Source organism: Cryptotermes secundus, unplaced genomic scaffold (genome assembly GCF_002891405.2).
Source record: "Cryptotermes secundus unplaced genomic scaffold, Csec_1.0 scaffold180, whole genome shotgun sequence".
In the NCBI taxonomy this organism is placed as follows: domain Eukaryota; kingdom Metazoa; phylum Arthropoda; class Insecta; order Blattodea; family Kalotermitidae; genus Cryptotermes; species Cryptotermes secundus.
In genome coordinates this window covers 2,442,898-2,450,648 of record NW_019718619.1, presented here as the reverse complement: position 1 = coordinate 2,450,648, position 7,751 = coordinate 2,442,898, and the positions used below count along the sequence as shown (strand labels likewise).

Here is a 7,751-nt window from a genome sequence, read left to right as displayed (position 1 = left end):
CCCCCCCCCCAAATAAGAACTAGACTGTGGGACCACTACTATTAGCTACAGAAACTACCAACTACTCTATGAACTTCAAGGTTCATGAACACTGGCTATTCTTCTCACATTCGATAACCGCCTTTAAGTTGTACAATATATCTTGGGTCCAAGTTTATCAAGTCTTGTAAATTTCTTGAACATCATTAAAGCAAGCAGATCAGCTAGAGAATGGTTTTACTTAAAGCAAACATCCATGAATGTCCATTGTAGAAACAGAATAGAATTTAAACATTTTGAACGTACATGGCTCCATGTTCATTCATATTTACATATTACTAGTATAGCACTACTTAGAATTTATTACAAAAACAGAAATAGTTGCATCCCGGAAAGATTGTAAACAGTGTTTACTGTTACATGATTGTAGAATATAAGCCAGTCTCACTGTTTCCAAGAAACTAGATCATGTGATCAGTAAAATAATACTGTGTAATGTAACTCCTTGCTAACAAATGACGGCGAAACAAACAACTATACAACAACCATTGCTAAGTAACGGTTTCCGCCTCCACGCGGGGACTGACTGCAGTCAGAGTCAGAGTCAGAGTTACTTTAAAACTGGCGGCTTACTGCCCATCAGTTCATTGTTTCGCCGAGCCTCTTGTGGTTCACAATCAGATATTTTTCTTTTTACAACTGAATCCCTGCGGTGATAGTCCCTACGTAACATCTTCTCTGGCGAGAGGATGTGTTTGCTCCTATAAATAAGTAGCTGCTAACTTGTCCTGGTTATAACATCTCATCACAGACTGCATAGAAAACGTCTCTAATATTATTGCTGAGTTCTTTCGTTGCCGTGGAAACATGCTTGTTTGCGGAGCAGTTACTTAGCAATAGCTGTTGTAAAGTTATTTGTCTCGCAGTCGTTGCGTAGCAACGGGTTTACATACAATATTATAACTGAAGATCAATTGTGAACTCCACGTATTATCGTGTGGCCCTGACTAAAGGAATATTAAAATTATAAGAAAAGACATGCATTAAAATCCATTGTCCCATTCGCTTTACGAATCCTAGTACATTCTAGATGCCAAATTGCTCGTACTAAGTTTGCTAACGGAAATTCCAAACAGATGGACTTAAATGTGTATTAAATACCCACAATCCTATATATACTACCACAGTCAATAAGTTCGTGGAATGGCCGCAAAGCGTCTTACGGGAATTTACTGCCAGTATGTTTCAGCTTAGTTTTTGACAGCTATATCAACGTTGGCAGACTTGCATAGCGGCCAGCAGCAACTACGAGTATTTTGAGGGCCGATGTGGATCGGCGTAAGTGTATGTGAAAACCTTGTAATATAATGCGATAAAACCACATTCCACGGACTTAATGATTCTACCACATGTGTCTGTGTATTATGTGGTTATGGTAATTGTCTAATTGTATATGTTTCCTAAAAAATCGGTTTTCAGAAGTTTTCGTTTAATGAAGATATTATTTACAAAACGGTATAAGTTTAATTTTACACTTCAAATAAGCAAGCAGGTACATTTAGAAAGTTAAACATAAAGCGAGGGATGTACAGCGTATACAATCTTGTGAACCCACCCAAATCTAGACTTTGACAACCAGGATCACTTCTACTTTAACTTATAAAGGTTTTGTATAAACATCGCTAAACGATCACTCAATTCAAACATTTTTCAAACTTTGAACGAGGGGTCGGAGTTTGAGTCCCGGCAGGTTCAAAAATGTTCTTTTCTCCACATCATCCAGACCGGCTCTGAAGTCCGCTAACCTCCTATCCGATGGTTACGGGGGGCCATTTCCCCATACGCCTTCATGGCATAGTGCTTAATTAGTTAAGCACAAGGACAACTTTACCTTTTATATGCACATACAACATCCAATTTTTATAGAAGATAGGTAGATATGAGAGGAAATCTGAACCAATTTGGGTGTCATAAGGAACACACACATTGCATTAGGCATAACTAGAAAAATACAATTATAAGAATGGAATTAGGTGTGTAATATATCGGAGCATAAACATGACACGAAATATACACGTACATACATACATAAATTCGGAAGGTTCATAATTCTTAGTATGAAAATATGAAAAATGAAGTAGACGGGGCTTGTAGCATGCATGGAATAGATGAGAAAAGTAAATAAAATTATATTTGTAATATCTGAACAAAAGACCATAATTTGGAAACTCAGGCGACGTCGGAAATAGATCATACGAAGTAGGATGTGATACTATGCACGGGGTCCTCCTGTTTCAGGTGAAGGCCCACAGGTTGTATCTTATGGACCTTCAGGTTACATACAAAGGCTAGGAGATTTCTATTAGCTGCTTGAAAGAAAGCTTGGTGAAATCATTACCGAATTTGACGGAATTTTTCGTATCTGCCAGTCTCAGGCATAAATCTGCCTTCTGGGTGTGAATCTAAGATAGATTAAACTTCAAGAAGGGAATGGAAGTCTCAAATCATGTACAATGTACAATAATCACAGTAAGAAACCGTAAAACAATTTGTTTGACGCTTATTAATATTTATTTCTAAACTCAGATTATTGTGACACATGTGTGTTGGTTGGTTGAGGCACTATGCTACTAGCCGGAAGGTCGTGGATTTAATTACCGATGAAGTCATTCGGATTTTCAATTAACCGAATCCTTCCAGGCGCACTAGGGCCCTGGGGTCGATTCAGCCTGTAACAGAAATGAGTACCAGGAGTCTTTCTAGGGGGTAAAGGGGACCAGCGCGTGAGGTTGACAACGTCACCGCCATCATCCTATAAAATGTGGAAACCTCGACGTCTCACAACCCTATGGTCCTAAACGTCCTCTTACACGGACAGATATACCTATATATATGTGTGTGTGTGTGTGTGTGTGTGCGTGCGCGCGTGTGTGCGTGCGTGCATTTAAAGTTTCCATTAGGGACCGCCTATTTGAAAACAGGTTAGAGGTTCTGAGCACAGAATGCCTCTCAAGTCTAATTCCAGTATCACGATTTTAACGTAAATATTTACATAAGCGAACAGAATGTATGTCCCTAATGTGGATCCTACATGTTCGCTGTGTCAATGTTAAATATTAAGACATTTAATTGAATTTTTAACACAGTCGTTTATTTTACGATTGCAATGCCACATTGTTTGGCAGATAGGTATCTAAATTTCAGAAGGCCCTTCTGCCTGCATCTTCAGGGTTGACGAGGAACAGTAGGTCATCTTAACATTCGATGCAGTCCAGGAATTCTGACCACTAGACCACAGAGGTGTGTGTATATATGTATATAATTCTAAGAGGTGTTATATATCCAGCAAAAAGAGTGAGCCGGGATAGCGTAGCCGGTATAGCGACTGGCTTTGGCTGGATTACCAAGAAGTCGGAGTTCGAATCCCGGTAGGTTCAAGAATTCTCTCTTCTCCACGTCGTCCCNCCGTGGTCAGCGCAACAAATCCCCACGGCCGTTAATTTCGTTTTCTAGACCGGAGCCGCCGTTTCCTTGAAATACCTCCTCAATTATCCTCAGGAGGCTGAGTGGACTCTCTCAGACCTCTGGATCTGTAGCCAGGAATTCTGACCACTAGACCACAGAGGTGTGTGTATATATGTATATAATTCTAAGAGGTGTTATATATCCAGCAAAAAGAGTGAGCCGGGATAGCGTAGCCGGTATAGCGACTGGCTTTGGCTGGATTACCAAGAAGTCGGAGTTCGAATCCCGGTAGGTTCAAGAATTCTCTCTTCTCCACGTCGTCCCGACTGGCTCTGGGGTCCACCCAACCTCCTATCCAGTGGTTACCGGGGGATCTTTTCTTAGGGGTAAAGCGGCCGGGCGTAAAGCTGACCACTCACGTCCAACTAGTGCCGAGATCAAGAAAATATGGATTTTTACACCCACTCTTCCACACGGCTTCATGGTGTAGTGCTTAATTAGTTAAGCACAAGGACAAATTTAACTTTACCTTTTACCTGCTAAAGATGAAGTTATCACGTTACTTATTGTGTCGTAATATGTCATAAAGAGTAGACGTTGTTTCGTTAGTCGCTCACAAGATGGCAACAGCTGTCAATGGTCTGAACTGAAAATGAGCTTACCCTTAACTTCACGGATGATTTAGGTAAAAATCACTGCAGTGTCAGCAAATGAGGGATGGACTGGGTGCAACTTTTAAAGTGTGCAACATTTATTTCCATCATTTGCAGCTCGCTGCACATATGACTGATTATGTCAGAAGCTCTATTACTACTGCTACGTACTTTTTTATTTAATTGAAAATTGAAGAGGTCTGGGGTTAAGGTTGTGCCAGCAGAGGGTGCAGAATATTGAGTTACTAGGATTTGAAATTGCGGCAATGTCGCGTACACACAACCACCCAACCACCCACACACACAAAACCACCCCCTTTTTCCCCATTTTGGGTTTGCGACTCCTACAATCCCTTCAACCCCTTCCCCGTATTCCATCTCACAGGTTTTATACACGACATTGCCACTCCTCCGTGTGTTCTCTCTCCTTTTGAAACCCCCCTTTCCTCAAACCACCCCCCGCCAGCAACGTCCCCAATGAATAGGCTGTTGTAATCCATCAAGATGCCATGCGTAGCTCCAGCTCTGCGTCCATCTCTCTCTGTTTTGTTTCTCTGTCTTTCTTTCCTGTCCCCGTCGCTCTCTGCCACTCTCATTTTTCTCCCAGGTTCGCTCCATCATTCCACGTCACAACCGCCCGCCCTTTTAAGCGACCGCCCCAACTACGTTGCCAAATTTCATGGGTGCAAAGACTGTACCAGATCTCTGTTTTAGATTTAAGAAGATGATGATGTTGATGATAATGATTTTAATAAGTTCGCGGTGCAGGTTCGTGTTTGAGAAGTAGTAACCCAGATGGTCAAAAACTTTCCGCTTTTATGTTTAAATAAACCACAGTTGAGTCCTTACCTGAGCTACCATGAAGATGAAGACGAGTGGTAGTAGTAGTAGTAGTAGTAGTAGTAGTAGTAGTAGTAGTAGTTAGCGCTGGGTTCCTGCTCAGCAATAGTGCTGCATGTACCCGTGGCTGAATACGAAAGAAACGAGTCTCTAGTGACAGGAGAGGCACTTGGATTATTCTACGTGATATTCTGTATTAAAAGAAAAATGAAGCATTTGGTTGAATTGGCGAAATGAGAAGACATGAGGAGTTACTTCCACTCAGCATTACTTGAAGATGACGATAGTTGTACGTCATGATCCTGCACTCCCGAAGANTCTGACCACATAATGGAATAACCATTCGAAATGTACTTATTTTATTTTCTCACCTGTTAATGCTAACTTAATTTTTCTTGGAATTATTATTAATTTAATGCCAATATATAGACTGTCTTATTTGTATTTTGTCTTTTAGTTATATCTGTATTTCTATATACTCGTGCCAACTTTGTTATTGGCCTCTGTGCTATTAAGTTTGCACGCAAATAAACACGAATTTAATTGAATTATGTCTCTCTGATCATCTGTCGGCATGTTTCAAGCCAAGAATTTATCTACAGATTTTGACGAAATTTGGTACGAACTTTTTATTATTTGGAGCTGTCTAAAACTGGTACTGTACACTTCCATGAAGTACTCGTAGCCTAGTTGAAATAGTGCTGCTGTCGCACGAACTTTTGAGGTGAGAGCGAATAGCAAGGTGACATAAGCAACCACCACTTCCAGATCCTACCATTCGACTCTCAAGAGTCTTAGTTACCGACGTTGCATAACTTCCTACATAACTGATAAAATTTGATGCTTTCCAATAAGAAGTTCTACATTAAATGTAAGGTAAAAATTGATTAATTAAGAGAATTATTACAGTATAGCACGGAAAGCGTATTACTAACCAACTCGTCATGTTCACCAGAAACTAAAACAAACAGATATTCTCTACAGCATATCATTTATGGACGAGAAACATTAACAGTAGAGTGACATAAGGCAAATACATGCAGGAAGAATGTGGCACTTTTCTCTACAATGTCTCCACCTTGTCTGAAGGTAAAATTATGTAAAATATTAACTCAATGGAGCTGAATCTTTCTTGAGAAGCTAATATAGTTTGCCTAGCTTCTTATGAAATCCCCACCATTGCATAGAAACAAAAGTTTTATTCTCGCATCTGCACAGGCCTTCCATGATTTCTTTGGCTGATGGCATGAAGCGAATGATTGTGCATTAACTCTATTATCATCTACTCATATACTTTTTTTTTTTCTTCTCGCTCCCATTTCGAAGCATAGGGTTCATTTCTCAGTTTCAGTGATCAATTTTACAGACGGCAGGTCTCCTTGAGCCGGTGATCAGCTCGTCGCAAAGCTTCTACTTAAACACATGACAACACAGATACAGAGTAAACGCATACACACACCAAATAGCCATGCCTTGTGGGCGATTCGAATCCACGATCACGGCTTCCGAGCGAGAGAAGACAGTTCATGCCGTAGACCGCTCGTCTACCGTGACCGGCATTTACAACGTTGGTACGTGCGAAATATAAAAGTACAAAACATGATGATGATGATGATGATGATGATCTGCCGTGACGAAATAAGGAATGTGCTTGGCACTGCCCCATTTCTTCTGATACCCCGCCTACTTAATTACTTAAATGGGTTCAAAATTATATTTCTCAAAGTCACAGCCGAAAACACGAGATCAGTTGAGCACCTCCCGGTCATTATACGGGACCAATAGAGGCTTTACTTCTGATTCTTACACAGCACATACACTGCACTGCACTGCACTGCACTCACTCACTCGCTCACGGAGCTGAGCCCTTCTTGAGAAGTCCCCAATTGTGCAGCTGCTCAAGAATTTCCCAGTCAATTTTATGTAACCCGAAGGCTCATCGCCGTTTTCACAAGAGCCCTCCACTGTTCCTTATCGTGAGCCAGATCAATCCAATCCACACCATCCTATCCTATCTCTCTATGATCCATGTCATATAGAGCGATAACGTTACACGCCAACAATCTACGAACACAAGAAGAAGTTGCACATTCAAGACTGACCCTGCAAATTAAATCGTAATGTTAGTGGCTGGCTTAGACGTAAAATTAATTTCTTGTATTCTGCGGCTATGCCGGCCACAGTGACGGCGTGGTCTGAGGCATGAAATGTCTTCGCTCCCTCGGACCCTGGGATCGTAGGTTCGAAACTCACTTGAGGCATGGATATCTCTGTGTGTGTTTATTCTGTGTTTGTGTTGTGCCGTGTGCAGGCAGCGGCCTTGCGACTGGTTGATCCCCCGTCAACGGAGTTCTACCGACGGTATAATAGATCAAGAAACTGAAAAATCTGCCAAGCTCCAACAAAGGGCGTCTAGAGCCATGAATTAATATGTAGAGAGGTAGAGAGATAGACACGTAGATTGATAGATAAATAGATAAAGTAAAAAAAAAAAGAAGTAAAGGTATCCCTGAACAGGCCGTGGAGGCCCATAGGGTTGTAAGATGTTGAGGTTCCCACATTTTCTAGAAAATCGGTTCATAGATGGCGGCAAGGCTGTCACGCCTACGCGCCGGCCGTCCTTTACTCCCAAGAACATTCAAAGAATATTCCTGGTACTCGTTTCTGTTAGAGGTTGAGTCGACCCCATGGCCATAGTGCGGCCGGAAGGATTAGGTGAACTGAAAAAATCCATTGACCTTATCGGGACTTGAACCAGCGACCTTCCGGCTTGTAGCATAGTGCCTCAACCAACTACGCTACCGCGTGCCCCCC

The 7,751-nt window shown here is 41.5% G+C and overlaps 1 protein-coding gene across 1 annotated transcript in view; it reads left to right on the top strand.

Annotated features, from left to right (window-relative positions):
* The window catches only part of LOC111861791 (homeotic protein antennapedia), a 1,040,626-nt gene that overhangs the window by 962,867 nt on the left and 70,008 nt on the right, over positions 1-7,751 (top strand). The gene's annotated exons all lie outside the window — the stretch shown is intronic.